Source organism: Lissotriton helveticus, chromosome 12 (assembly GCF_964261635.1).
Source record: "Lissotriton helveticus chromosome 12, aLisHel1.1, whole genome shotgun sequence".
In the NCBI taxonomy this organism is placed as follows: domain Eukaryota; kingdom Metazoa; phylum Chordata; class Amphibia; order Caudata; family Salamandridae; genus Lissotriton; species Lissotriton helveticus.
Window position 1 is genome coordinate 270,211,895 of NC_136073.1, and position 16,059 is coordinate 270,227,953.

Sequence of the window (16,059 nt, forward strand, 5' to 3'; positions counted from 1 at the left end):
GGCGGTACCTTCGTTTGTACCTGGGGGTGGCGCGTGCTGCACCAAGGGTCGAGAAGGGGCGTATGGAGGGGGCATGTAGATGATAGGAGGACCTAACAGCAGGTCCTCATTGGCTTGTCGTTTCGAGGGTAAATCAGGGTAGAGCATGGAGGGGGTTCTAACCGGACACTGGCTTGGCGTTTCCCTTTCTAGTTTCTGTTTAGCTTTCTCTCTTTCCTCTATCTCCTTTTTTAGTTTCTGAGCAGCTAGGTGGGCTGCTTTTTGCAGCTCTTTTTCCAACCTACTCTCAGTTTTCTTTTTACGCTGTTCAGTTTCTTTTCGCCACATGCCGAAGCTATCAAGCATAGTAGGTGTTGTCTTGTTTTTACCTAGGGCAGTTTCTAGCATTTTTATTTTATCATCATCGAAGGATCCTGTCAGGGGCCATTGACTTTCTTGACCCTGTTTTGTATATTTATGCCATAGTTTACTATAGGCAATAGCGGTCAATCCATGCTTCATGAACATGTCCTTATTAGGGGTGCCTTCCAGTGGGGCTGGATGGTCCATCTCTAATAAGCGGTCCGGGCTAAACAGGCTACTAATCAGTGGGGAGAAGACAGACATGACGGCTCGTAACGAGGGACTAAAAAGTCAGCACTGCCTATCTTATCACTAGGTGCAAAGACTAGACAGAATATTTCTATTCTACGTTGTTTGCAGGCAGTGAATACCTCATGGATCACAATAACCAAAGACCAATAAATAACAATGGGGAGAATGAGTAGGTCCGCAAGGATCTGCGTTACCTACCTTTTTCACTATCTGCAAAAAGGGTGGTCTCTTCCCTGTTTGCAGACAGGGAATCTCCAGGAAACAATAATTTTGCGAACAACAGTTCAGTTTCAAGCAATTATAGGGTGGGGGAGAAAAAAATAAGCACGGCTGCTACCCTACCTATCCTCCACTGCTTGCAAAGAGAGAGACCTTTGTTTCTCCGTTTGCAGACAGTGAATCCCTCATAGATCAAGATAACAAAAGACCGATAAATAACAATGGGGAGAATGAGTAGGTCCGCAAAGATCTGCGTTACCTACCCTTTTCACTATCTGCAAAAAGGGTGGTCTCTTCCCTGTTTGCAGACAGGGAATCTCCAGGAAACAATAGTTTGTGAACAACAGCTCAGTTTCAGGTGATTATTGAGTGGGGGAGAAAAATAGGCACGGTTGTCTGCCCTACCTATCCTCCACTGCTTGCAAAGAGAGAGCCTGTTGTTTCTCCGTTTGCAGACAGTGAATCTCCAAATAAACAAAAAGAGCAATACTAGTATTTAACAAACAAGCAATCAAGCAATTTTTTCGCAATTTGTCGTGGTAACACGACCTTACCCGGACCGCATGGACAGTTTCCTGACTTCCGAATCCAGCGCCCGATCGTCCTCTCTTCTTCGTTATCCTCGCGGCACTCCTGATGGTTCCCAGTCAGGACCGTAGATCACTCGAGAGAGGTCTGTTCGGAACCAGTGAAGTTCGGATGATCGGCTGTCAGACGAGGGTCTATCGGACAGACGCGTTCCCGATCGTTGCAGTCGTTCACTTTGTCGTCAGGACCTCTCCCACTGGATCCATGGGTCGCTGATGGGCCCCACGCTTGGGACGCCAATTGTGGAAAAATACAAACTGGGGGGGCACTACCAACCAGAATATAAGATCCTTAATTATTGCCCGGCGATGTCGCCTCTTGAACCCACAAAGAAGTTAAACTATTGAAGAGGCAGGCGCTGGAGACTGGAAGGCAGGAAACAAGGTTTTTATTCGCTCCGGAGGAGAACACAACGAAAACGGACAGAAGGTATCGTTGTGAGGTGCTCTAACTGCATCCCGGAGGCCTGGCCTCTTATACACAAGTTTATCTCTTTATTACATGTAACACATTCTCGTTGATACTTTGATGTACGGAAAGACATCCTCAGAATCCCCCCTTCCCAGCCCGTTCCCATGCAAGGCTACAGTGGAAGTCCCCGCCCCGTTCACAACAGGTGATGATCATTGCGCAGCTGGGTATTCCGCCGATTCACGGAGTGTGCGGGTTTCGATCGGATCTCGTGGGATGGGGGGGGGGCTTTGATCATCTCGGGGGTCCTTTGAGGAGGGAAGCTTCCTATTGTATGGGGAGGGGCAAGAGATTGGTATCGGCAGAGCTAGGTGTCGGCCTGGGAACGGGGAAGACAAACGGGCACACGGGGAAAAGGGGTTTGCATCAAAAGGGCCGGAGGTCATGACGGGGAAGCAGGGAGGTGTCGCGCTGGGAACAGGATGAGGGCCTGGGGCAGAGCAGCGCCGAAGAGGGGTTTATGACTCAAGGCAGGTGCAAGCAGGGGGGGGTTGCCAGCGAAGTTAGGAGAGAGAGAGAGAGACGCGCTGGCTCTCGGCGAGAGCAGGGAAGCCATGGTGTCCAAAATGGCGGCTGTTTTACGCGCACAAAAGGTTTAAGGAGAGCAAGAGGGCGCCGATAATGTTGACGGTTTTCAGCCTAACTTTTAACATTGCGGCCGGCCCCTGTGGTTGTAGGCCAGCGCTTGTACTTATACGTGTCTTTCAATAAAGGTTTTTAAAAAAAATAAAAAATAAAAAAAATAAATAAAAAGACCCTGTGGCCAATGGGCTCCATAACATGCTATTGCGCTATGCACCACTGATGCCCTGAATCAGCATTGCATTGCAGAAGAGAGTGGGACTAATTTGAAAGATTATATTCTCCTGCCATTAAGTAAATCTCATTCAAGCACCATTCACCTTTTCCCAATGGGCAAGACAGTAAAGTTCAGGTGCTAGTCCTTATAGTTTAAAATCAATGATAGTAAAACTTTCACTAACCCAAACCCAAACATGCGTTACAACTTACAACTGTCTGTGCATAAACAGACATTGGACTATCCTTACGAGTAACAACCAAAATTGGAATAAACCTCTTTTCTCCTATCGGAGAGCGCGAAGCTTAAGAGATTCATTGGTACATACACGACCAACAATAATATCAGGACAGATGGAAAATACTGTGCTAAATGCGTGGGGGCTCCCACCTGTACTAGGCCACCACCCTTGTGGTGGATGTAGCATTTGTCATCTTACGTCTTCAACAAAAACCTTGACTTTGGAACCAGGTAAAACCTGGCATTTACGACAACATACGAATTGTAATTCCCTTAACGTAGTCTATTTAATCACCTGTCCCTGTGGACTACGTTACATAGGAATGACGACAAGAAGTATTAAGTTAAGGATTTGCGAACATCGCAGTAATGTAAGATGTAATAAGAACACTACAAAACTTACTGCCCACTACATTGAAGCAAATCATACTCCAAATGACATCAGATGGACAGTAGTGGAGCAAGTACATACTAGCGCAAGAATGCAGGAATCACTATTCGAAAAAGAACAGCGGTGGGTTTACCGTCTCTCAACTCACCTACGAGGTTTAAATGACAATATCCCGTGGGGAACTGTAATGCACCGATAACCAGTTTTACCAACGGGAGCATGTCTTCTCACTAGACTGATTGTGAATAAAAACTGCTCAACACATGAATGTTCCTCTTGATCGCTAACTAAGAACTCGGTCTACCATGGTTCGTTCTGGTGTGAGATATTCATTTGAAAGACGCTGTTCCAAGTATAATAAATATCCAATTACATTGTAATACGTTCTCCATATACAATTTGTATATTATATCAACAAATTATATAAACGAACAGTGTTCTTTTACTCGAGACCAATAAAGTTATTTCACAATCTCAATATTACCACTGGCCCTTTAAAATCTTCTAGCAACAATCACCGCAGTTGATGCTGACAACACATGAACTGGGATTTGCCAACACAATCACGTGATTTACGTGACGCTTTATCTCTCTATCGGTAGAACGTACTCACTACTATTCGGGCGGTGGATGTGAATCACGTAGGTCACAATGCGGGGAGTCATCGGAAGTAAGGTGGGTGAAAGTCGATCGCATTTGGTAAACGCCACACAAGCTTTTTTGTAACGTGGAGCAGTGTGCAGTGACGGCTTTCCCTCGGTTTGTCTAACAGTATTTTCCGATGTGAAGGAGCCCCTGCCACCGGTCCCATGAAGTGAAGCAAAACCTGCTTTCACGTAAATATATACTTCTTTCCATTGTATATATAGTGCCTTTAGGTCTACGTATTTGGGTGTTTTTAAGTAAAAGTATACGACTTGGTACTGACTAGTCGTTTTTAATGAACTGCACAATTCTTTTGAAAGTCGTGGTAATTATAATTTCGAGGTGTGTCTTATTGATTTTTAAGACGCCATTCGGCCCATCTTTGGGCTTATGGGGTTTGACCTGAAGGGCAGAATGGGCCATTGCTTTCATCCCCTTTCGAGTGAATTCTATATATAAAAAATATATTTTTTTCACAAATGTTCACATACTTCGAGGGTGAATAAATATCTAGACAGATAAAAGGGTTCTATATGTGGAGTGCACATTTATTCTGGTGAATACCAAGAATCCTGGTATGTAAAAGACTACACATATTTTCTAAATATGATTGCCTGTATGTGTCTCTCTCTCTCTTTTACCCACAGATTCACATACCTGGAAATACCAGGGTGATCCGGTATTAATAACTGTGAGTCTCATACTTTTCCTGCTACAACACTGAGGTTAGGGTGCGCCTTAGCGTGCGTACACCGCCCAGTGTATGTACCCTCTTGGTTGGTCCTGAAGAAAGCTCGGCCACAATGGCCAGAACGAGCAGAAACATGTCGACCATTTGGTGCATTTAATGGGACAATTTGACTCAAATTTATAGTCCAGCTTGTCCATTAAACACTTTTAATGCGTGCCTACACTAACCTTTATTAAAGTTTTGTTTAGAGTTCGCACTCTTTTAATTCTTATCACTATCACGTTTTGCACTGTTTTCATCCAAATAAACCAGCTCCACTGCAATTGCAGGTGTAGTAGCACACCGGGTAGGCACTCGGCCCGGCCGGTGAAAAAAAAAACAATGATGAAGCATGTCACCCAATAGACGGGTGAGTGAGAGTTTTACAAAAAAACTTTGTTTATTTCCACGTTGCACTTCACATTTTCTATTTCCCTTTATTTTTGATTAACAATCAGTCACTCCTTGGTTGTTAGATATATTCGGACTGGGGTAGAGGAGTGTCCTTTGAGCCCTTTCTCTCTTGTTGTTTATTTGTACGTATCAAGCAGTAATTAACTCAAAGTTCTTAAATTATTAATACCCATTTCTCAAAAAAAGAGAAACGTGTTACCTTCTCTGCATGAACAGTCTTATAAGAAATACCCCAAACTTCACACATTGGTACCTGTTCTAAAACAATTAAATTGTATTCGGAATCATCTACCTGAACCACTGTCACTCGTAATGTATCAAATAAGGAAGAACTCACCTACAAGGCAATTTAAGTCTTGGATGGTTTAATAAATGGTCAAGAGAACAAAACAATCAAACATGTAAATGTTAGATAAAGACCATACGGGGTGGGGGGATATAAAAGAAAAGGCAAAAGAAGACCTGTACACATATATAGTGACACCCAGCAAATACCCAAAGTATATCTTCTGAAAAGCACACAGTTAAGGCTACAACTGAGGCTGCTAAATCAAGAGCACAATTGTTTGTCAGTAACACCAATCACTTGAAGCAAATCCTGAAACAAATAAACCCTGAAATGTTTGATTCCTAGCCTGCCACATTGAACATCAGCCTACTAGGAAATTCACAAATTTGTTGTCAAATTAGAACACCAAGAACCATACGAGCTAGTATGTGTGCCGTGTTTGCGTGCTTCATGATTGACTAGTCAAGGAGTCTAGCCCTCTTCCTGTCCGAATCCGGGGCAATTTGGCAGAGCTTGGACCAGCGAGATCATGAAAAAAAGTTTTGTTTGTCACGCATCATAACCTGGTACTTACAATCTTCAATACCAAAAAGGCTTTATTGCTATAGGATGACAAAGATATGCCCTAAATCTCTCAGCACTGCAGCAACAAACAATGGACACAATGCTGAATGAATCAAACATTCAGCTAAGAACATGACAGGATATCCCCACTAATAAGCAACAAATCGGGCAGAAGCTCCAAGATAATTAGAGATACCCCACAGATCAGTTCTTAAATCATTTATTTATTTTTCATCATTATTTTTTTCTGGATAAAAGGGAAGTAGAAAAATTCATATTTATACATAAAATATCACAGAGGAGGTGAACATATCTTCATATAAGGACTACATACATATTCATGAACCATGAAGACCAGCCAACGAAATACAAAAAAATGAGGAACACGCTATAAACACAGCAGTATAATTATCAAATAGGACATACAGAAAAAACAAAGTCAAAGACTATTACAAGAAAAACCACACAAGACATAAAGCACAGTATATAACAATGGGCAATAGGATCACAATATGTACAGTCTTACTGCCTTGTTTCCGCACTATATCCAGTACCATTTTGACTGATGGCCATTTTCCGGCCACTACTCTCTATATAAAGCAGGAACAATGAGCCCTGATGAAGGAAATCACTAAGCAGTAACATTTTTCGAAACGCGCGTCAGCGCTTTTCTTTGTTGTTGGTTTTTATGTTATTATTACCGAGACTGATTTGTTGCTTATTAGAGGGGACATCATGCCATGTTCTTTTCTTTACTTTTTTTTCCAAGTTTATAATGTACAATGGAAGAACCCCCCCCCCCAAAAGGCATCATTAAAAACACATGCATACAGATCGATGGACTCATTATGGCACTTTTCTGTACATAGGCTACACCGGAATATACGTGGGTACATGAGGCACAATAAAATAACAAGCATGTAAATAAGCGTTATCGTGATGACATAGCCAGGCCCAGCCCCAGCCCCATGCACTGTACCAGAGAACCCTTAGGAGTCACCCACTTCCTCCTCCTCAGACCCAGATCCCTGCGCTGAAAATAATTTGCCACTGGTCCCTTCGAAATCGCTGTGGGCAGATTGCTCTCTCATTGCCAACCCGGCCATGCACATGGCTCGCCAGGCAAGCAGGTCCTCCTGCAATTTCTCGTCCCTCCTAGTATTCTGCATATGTGTTTCTTCTGCAAGCGACCGTTTCCTCACGTCTCTAAGCCATGTGGGTATCTCCGGGGCCCTCTGTCCCATCCAGGTTATAGCTACCCTACACCTCGCCAGCACTAACATCAGTTGCAACAATTTATAAGAAAGTTTCTGTTTCCTAGGCCTAGGAACTAACGCCAGGAGGCAATGTCAGGGTATTAGCTTGATCCGAAGGCCTGTAGTGGCAGTTATGTGATCTACAACACTTGCCCAAAAGCCCTCATGTCATGTTCTTAGTTGGTTCTTTCACTGGTTGGATGTTACCGCTGAACTAGTCTTTCAGGGTTCCTCTTATGTTTATATTATTATGAATCAAACATTGACCCCCAGTCAAGAGATCTGGGGTAAAATCCATTTTTCTTTTGGTCAATACACCAGCCCAGTTTGGACCCAGCCACATGTAAATCAGGCTTGACCCTGTTCCTCACGGGAACAGTCCAGCTCAAACTGCCAAGCCGAGTCCTCCCGGGACCGGAATCAAGCATCCTGATACCTGTTTCGGGGTACCACCCCTCATCAGCAAGGCTAGCTTGAATCCAGTGGCACTGCGAGCAAGGGACCCACGTCTGGACATATCCGTCCCACTTACTCAAAAAAGTGATGTGGCAACAAATAATGGACGGAATGCTGAATCAAATATTCACCCACAGTCAAGAGACCTGCTGTAAAATTCATCCATCTTTGCTTGCTACGCCACCCCAGGGAGGAACCGGCTTGGCAGTCTGGGCTAGACTGTACCCATGAGGAGCAGGACCAAGACTGATTTGCATATGGCTGGCTCCAAACTGGGTTGGCATAGTGAGCAAAAAAACGATGGATTTAACCCAGATCTCGACTGGGGGTGGATGTTTGATTCTTTCAGCATTCCATCCATCATTTGTTGTTGCAGCACTTTCTGCCCTAAGTGGGATGGGTATGCCCAGGCGCAAGTACCTTGCTCGCTGTGCCACTGTATTCAAGCTAGCCTGGCTGATGAGGGGTGTTATCCTGAAACCGGTCCCAGGATATTTTGCATTTTGAGTGTGCAACCAGGTTACATATTGGTTGTACACTCTTACTAGGGCAATAAGATTATATGGATTACCTGCCCTTACCGTGTGATTTAGGTGTCGTTCACACTCAAATCCCCATATATTATTCTTGACTGCATGTTGACTATCTCTCCTAGATCAAATGGACCCAAACTCTTTTCCCCAGATCATGCAAAATCAATATAGTGACTGCTCTGCGTAATAAAACTAAGCAGGGGAAATGGTCAAAATGATTTTAAAAGAAAAACAAACCCTACGTAAAAGTACACATGGAGTACAAACAAACTGATTTGGTTATCTTAGGCGGACGTTTATGTTAAATATGGAAAATATATCATCGACGGGTAGGAGCAGAAGTTTAACACATTCCCAACTGCTATTTCTAACCTATGTGGAGTTTGCGGAATGTATTAGAGAGTGTGGCCAACCCAACTGCGAATTTTGCAAGTGCCGAATGAAGCTTGAGGTCTCTACAAATAAACTTAAGACCATCTCACCATTCAGCAGGTGTCATTCAGTCACCAAGCCCCAGCAAGTCATGCTGCTGGTTTACAATGACAATCCTTTCGTCATGTTAGGTATAGTCCCGTACAGGGATTTCAAGCAGGGCAGTGCACTTGCCTTCTCACTGGTCACACTGCAGGTGTACATTGTCGCCACTTCCTAAGCAACCAAGTACAAACTGACTACATCTACATATGTAACAGTATCTTGCCCTCCTCCCGATATAGATATACTCACCCTTATTTTGAGGGGCTCGCCCTCTTTTCAATGGCAATCATTCATCTAAAGGCAACATGCCTCCGTAGAAGTTAAAAGAGTCCCTCTCTCTTGCAAATCAACATCAGCCTCCCAAAACGGTTGTCCTTAGTTCACAATAAGTGGGTCGCTCTCCTCGGTTTCAGACTTCACTCGCAAATACGCGCCAACAGGTTGACAGGTGTGCATATGGCAAAAGTCCACAACTCCTTGGTTTCTTTTCAGCTTATTCGTCAATTAAGGCTCCACTGCCCTGTTACCGAACAAGACAACGGTGCCCCAATGTATACGAGCATCACCGAAGCCCTCGCCTTTACCATACGACAGGTATACTGAAGCTCTTGCAACTAATCCACACAAGATTCTCCTCATACCTAGCAGCGCATGCTTCAAAGTCGGCAGACGCTCGCTGTTGCTTCCATGCGCCCAGCTTTGCCCCGAGCGCTCGCTAGCTCTCTTATTTCCTCCAGCCCCTACTAAAGACTTGACTACCGGGTCAAGCTTACTACTGGCTTTCCTTATGGCCGGCTGCGGCCTGAGACACTGCGCGCAGCCATCCCACCATGCCCCGCGCACCCTTTATCAACAAACTTTATTGTCCTTTAGTGCAGCGAACATAACTATGGAGGACCAAAATGTGACGCCATTTGATCGATTCAAAAGACCCACCAGAAGGTCTAGTGAGCACAATGCACAAAAAGACAACACAAGCGGCTGCCATCTTGAAACCATGCAAGGGTACGTTTGGTTTACAGACGCTTTATAAGTACACTTAAACATCAGTATTGATAATAAAGAAATGAAACGGAAATGTTATGATTGTTTAATAATATATATATTTTCACAGGGAGGACATTTACTTAAATGTAACTTCAAATGGAATTATACGTATTCATATATTATATAGCCATGCAAGCTACGTTTGGGTTAGACAATATTTCCATTTAAAGCTTCACGGTGAGTATTATTGCTTTCGTGGAATGAAAAAACAGGGTTGTTTTTCTAAAATGGCTGCCAATATAGCGTATGCAACGGGTCAAATTCCCATGATCCTTAGCGTTGTCGTCTCTCTTCTATCCTAACGCTCCGGCCTGGGTCTTTGTCTGACTTTCCGTGAGCGGCTTCCTGTTCCTGCTTCGTTCCTCGACGAGAGCGCACGATCCCGCGCTGGTTTGTGTGCGTTGCAGAAGGCCGCGTTTGCCGAAAAAAACAGCTGAAGTGTTCAAAATGGAGAGTGAGACCGAGCACGAGGTGGAACTCAACAGCGCTGAGACCAACGGCAAGCGCCCAGCGGCCGAAAAGAATGAAGAACAGGCGCCAAAGAAGTCCCGCGGCACGGGTGAAAAAATAGACGTGCGCATCCTCCTCCAGAGCAAGAATGCTGGGGCCGTGATTGGAAAAGGCGGCAAGAATATCACGGCGCTGCGGGCAGACTTCAAGGCCAACATATCCGTGGCTGGGTACCAGGGGCCTGACCGCATACTGAGCATCAACGCCGACAAAGACGCCATTGGAGACATTTTAAAGAAAATCATCCCCACGTTTACCTTCAACACACAGCCCCAGGGCTACAAAGGAACCGACCTCGACTGTGAACTGAGGCTGTTGATTCACCAGAGCTTAGTGGGCGGCATTATTGGAGTCAAGGGGGCAAAAATAAAGGAGCTCAGAGAAAGCACTCAGACCACTCTCACGGTTTTCCGAGAGTGCTGCCCGCACTCAACCGATCGAGTTGTTTTAATTGGTGGAAAACGGGAGCGAGTCATTGAGGGGGTCAAAGTCATCCTCGACCTCATATCTGAGACCCCAATCAAAGGTCATTCGCAGCCCTACGAGCCAGACTACTACGACGACTCTTACGATTATGGGGGGTTCGCAATGATGTACGACGACTATGAAGAACGCCCAATGAGCTACCCAGTGCAACGGAGGGGCGAATATGATCGCATGCCACCAAGCCGAAGCGGGCGCCCCATGTATTCTTCGAGAAGAGATTACGACGACTACGATGATTATTATGACATGAGTCCCCGCAGAGGGCCTCCCGTTTCCTCCCGGCCTCGGTGGTAGTAGAGCCTGCGATCTCCCTCTCCCACCATCTCACGCTGCCAGAGATGGTGACTGAAGAGGGCGCCTGAGAGATGTGGCGCAATGTCTTCTCATACTACGAAGTTGGGCGATCTGGCAAATGTCATACGATGGGTGCATCTGGATACGCAGGACGTGGTTTATATGGTAATGTGGATCGCCTTGCCATCTTAATCGGAGTAACCGTTAACAAAATTCTGTATGAATCTCTAGGCGAGAGAGATCCTAGGATAAAACAACTCCTTCAAAATGCAGAATTCCATCAAAGTAAACTAAATGATACGAAGCTTGGGAGATTACCATCATAGACACACGACCTGATACGGACTGCACAGTGTACTCCCTGCAGGACAGTGCGAAGCAGTATTTTGAAGATTTTTGTGATGGGGTTTTTATTTCTAAAGAATTGAGACAATTGCTCGATGGTTCTAATGTGTACCGTGGCTCTAAAACCAGGACACTTCCTGCTGCAGTTAAGGTGACCAGGGGAAGGGGACTGTCCAGTGAGCAGTACTGATATTAGTTCATTTTTACATTTGTGGCAGTTTGCTTTAAAACGAAACTAGTTTTTCTATTCTCACAAATAAATTTCATTTGAATGAAAAAGTGCTGCTGTGGCTGCTGTTCTGCATTTTATAAATCGCGTGCTTGTCTGGCATAACACGAATAGTGCTAGGCGGTATATACCTATATACTGTAAGTCAGCATTAGGTTGTGAGCTCTGTGTCTAGTTATTCTCGGGGATTACTTGAATACACGTTCATTTTCTGACGTTTGAATCTGAATAAATCGGCATTATGTACACTAATGGATTGATAACCCTCCGTTCTGTAATATTTATATTAAATAATACATATTTGAAAGGCTCTGTCATTTACAAAATGTCACAATAGGTTGGGAAAAACGTTATTCTACAGCATAATAGTTACCCTAACTCGGACTTTTGGTATGATTTATACTTTTACAAACAACGTGCACCAGATTCTGAGTGCGAGGGTCCTGCTGCATTTTTTTATATGCAGGATAAGGCCCTCACAAATGGGTTTCTAAACTGGTGGGCACACCAGCCAGTTTGAACCCCACAGTAAGTTGTATGGCCATTCCCCCTGCAGCAATCTATGTGACTGATGATCTATGTGACTGATGTACATTACCCGTCATTTGCTTTAGAATGGGTGTCGACACTTTCGTGAACATAAAGGTTGTGCTATTCATCTATGCTTTCAGACGTGTGTGTTTTGTTGTCCCTTATGTTTAAGCAAACTCGCAGCACATTCTCCTTGCATATGCCCATGTTGTGTAGCACTAATAATCCACTCTAGAAGACGCACGCATGTTAAGATAGAAGTCTTGTTTTTTGACCTTTGTCCTTTAGTGATAAATGTCTGAATCTCATTATTACACTTGCTCCAAATATGGTTTAATAAGTCCGTTTTTTATTTTCGCTGACAAATGGCCCCTTGCGTGCTTGTTGTAGTTAAATATATTTGCAGATGAAAAAAATCAAGTGGCATTAACCACACATGTAGTTGTGCGGAGTGTGATTATATACCATTTATTACCACTGTTAAGGAGGCATGGACATCAGCCCCATGACTTGTGCCTCCAACTTGCACTCAATGGTTAAACAATCTCTACGTATATCTCGTGTATGCCATGTCTGTAAAAATAAATATGGTCCTGTAAAACGCAGATTTCTGCCTTTATTACTATAACGTGATGGCAAACCACCCATCACTTAGCATAACAGACCTGCATCTTCTGGACGTAGATGACATGCGGTTTCACACAAAGCACCCGTGCAGTGAGATTGTGCTTTCAGTTGGCTTACATACCGGTTTGTAATGAGCATAATAATGTGGCATAAACCATATATAGAGTTGTATGCTATTATCCCGAGGTTGTAATGAGCATAATAGTGTGGCATAAACCATATATAGAGATGTATGTTATTGTCCCGATGTTGAGGCAAATTGACCCACAGCAGGCTTTGCTACTCGTGAGTCAAAAGTCCCTTCTCTACACAGAACAATGGTAATAAATCAACTATTACTCGGCGGATATGAATACATAACTGCAACGTTGTATATTCACACAAATACATGTAACTGCAACAAAAAGTGTGAGACTACAGACAAAAATGAATGGTTGAGACTACAGACAAAAATGAATGGTCAAGTCAACAAAATATCAGTTATAACTGAAGTGACATCACGTTTGAGCATCACGTTTACGCACACACGATCAGACATACAGTCACATAACCCCACTTTTAACCGCAAGTATGTCTTCAACCTACATTTAAAACCATTTCTTTACTTGTCTCAGCTATAAGGGTATGTCATATTCACTGGTTTCTTTTTTGTGCGAACACCTATATCAAGTTCATGTTTTATACCAAAACATTTTTCTTTTCCCCCTCGCAGTCTCCTATCACGGTAAATTAAACCACCCTTGTAAGGCGGGTGCCACTTTTTTCAGTAACTCCTATGTTGACGTTGGAAACCATGGCAATGTGCTCTGCCTATCATCCATGATCTTTAAAAGCATGCTACTTACTAGCTGGTAGGTCGCATAAAATTGTCTTCCTCCCAGCACATACTGGTGTGAAACACTCTGACAAACATGCTTTCGAGCAAACGAAACAAGTGCATTGGCAAATTTCTAGAAGACATTGGTTAACCTCTTCTAATTCAACAGGCTTCTTCCCCATCACTAAGTGATTTAATTGAACCGTGTACTCCTGTGTGCCCATTGGCTCCAGGATCACAATTTGCTGCTTCATACTCAATCATCCATGACCATTAATTTTCAACTGCCTGGAGTTTTGCAGTCTGCTCTGAAGAGAACCTGAAGCTCTACATCCACATCTCCTCCAATGCTTCCTCGACCTGGTTCCAAGTTCTGCCTTGCCCATCTGTATGGAGTGAGAAAACTCGTTGGCTCTGTGGTAATAAAAAACGTGAATCTCTGAATTTCTTGTCTGAGCCCCTGTGTCCAGTTGCTAACAGTTCTGCGTTTCGTTACCCGTACCATCAGCCTTTCAGGGTACAAACATTAGGCTGAGTGCCTCCTCAAAACCCAGTTAATATTCTCATCCTACTTTTGAAATCTACATGTAGGGCTCCCTAATAGCTGCTTTTTGTCTGCACAGGGGATCATATGTAACTACCTATCCCCTAGCACTCTAAGTCCTCACTCGTACTAGGGCTTAGGCTCAGAATAGCTGCTCCAGCAACACCCATCCCCTTATCTCAGGTGACGTGTGGTGGGATGTAAAGTCTAGGCATCATGATGCTGCCACCCTCTACTAACTACACAATAAAGAAAACATCGAGGGCATGGTGATATTGTTTGTGGTCTTTGTAAATGTTAGGAGACAAAAGTGGATGTTTTGACGTGAATGAGACCCGTTTTATCGCGTCTACTACCAATGTGCTAATATTCACAGAATGGCAGGTGTCTGTAGACAAAGTAATCCTATTGGGGGGGTTGTGATTGAAAACATACATAAAGCAGTTATCAGTTATTGAAGCTTTGTTTCATGTGCTATGTGTAATTTCACATTTAGGAAATAGCACACTAAAAGACCCCCATACATTAGGTAGGACACATAAGTACAAACCTAAGGGGATTTGATCACAGGAATCAACTAGCAGGAATGGGTTGATCAAAGTCAGGCTCAAACAACGACTACAGAAGGGACAGGACGAAGGGATTAGATTGGTAAAACTGGGACTAGAGCACAGACTTAATAAGATTACAATGAAGATACGCAGTACGCGATATCTTCAGAGCTCGGGCTCAAAGACTGCAACAAATGACGGAGTTGGTGATCTGCATTCTGGCTAATCATGATGTACCCTACTTTGCATTTGAAAAACAAAGGTCCTGAGCAAATTGAGGGATACAAACAAATGTATACAATAGGTACTATATAGTTATCCTGTCCAGCCGGACCAGGAATTTATTTTAATTGGAATAACACAATAAAATTTGAGTAAAAAGACATCAAATGATAGTAGGGCACAGTCCTGTACCGTACTAATGGAAACGACACAGTGATAGAGAAAAAGTACAGAAAGAGTTTCGCAGGCAAAAGAAAGTGAGCAACCTGGACACTTTTTAAATCCGTGTAGGTAGTGTTCTCCAGAGTAGAACATACACAAAATTATACAATGGTTACATGTATGTCCACTTAAAAAAGTTGACGTTTCGATCCATAGCTCTAATTAGAAAGGATCATCATCAGGACTAGAAACAAGATTATTTTGCCTGGTATGAAAAATGCGCCTCGAGTTGGAGGGTGCTTTGTGCTGAGCGTGGCAAGCTATGCAGAAGTTTCAGCGGTTGCTTGGGCTATGGATACAGGCAGGCGCAGGGATTTAAGCGGTCATCAGCGTTTTACGGTAATGAGGAGCGGCTTCCGTGTAAGGTTACACGTTGATTCCGGCGTTCTTATTTGGATAGACGATACGCTAAGTACTGGTCAGGGTCTCTGGGCAAAGGGAGCGCAGGTCTGCCGAGGTGCCCTTACCGCCCGATTCGGTAAGGGCACCTCGGCGGACCTGCGCTCCCTTTGCCCAGAGACCCTGACACTTATCAGTACTTGGCGTATCGTCTATCCAAATAAGAACGCCGGAATCAACGTGTAACCTTACACGGAAGCCGCTCCTCATTATCGTAAAACGCTGATGACCGCCTAAATCCCTGCGCCTGCCTGTATCCATAGCCCAATCAACCGCTGAAACTTCCGCATAGCTTGCCACGCTCAGCACTAAGCACCCTCCAACTCGAGGCGCATTGTTCATACCAGGCAAAATAATCTTGTTTCTAGTCCTGATGATGATCCTTTCTAATTAGAGCTATGGATCGAAACGTCTACTTTTTTAAGTGGACATACATGTAACCATTGTATAATTTTGTGTATGTTCTACTCTGGAGAACACTACCTACACTGATTTAAAAAGTGTCCAGGTTGCTCACTTAATTATGCCTGCGAAACTCTTTTTCTGTACTTTTTCTCTGTCACTGTGTC

General features: G+C 43.9%; 1 protein-coding gene and 1 pseudogene across 1 annotated transcript in view; one reads left to right on the forward strand and one right to left on the reverse strand.

Annotated features, from left to right (window-relative positions):
- The window catches only part of DHX38 (DEAH-box helicase 38), a 1,077,951-nt gene extending 1,068,360 nt beyond the window's left edge, over positions 1–9,591 (reverse strand). Inside the window, exon 1 of the mRNA XM_078670369.1 lies at positions 8,916–9,591. The gene's annotated coding sequence lies outside the window, so the exon portion shown is untranslated. The remainder of the gene's footprint in view (positions 1–8,915) is intronic.
- Positions 9,592–10,010: 419 nt separating this feature from the next.
- On the forward strand, positions 10,011–12,713 carry LOC144799171 (heterogeneous nuclear ribonucleoprotein K pseudogene; annotated as a pseudogene).
- Positions 12,714–16,059: the final 3,346 nt, after the last annotated feature.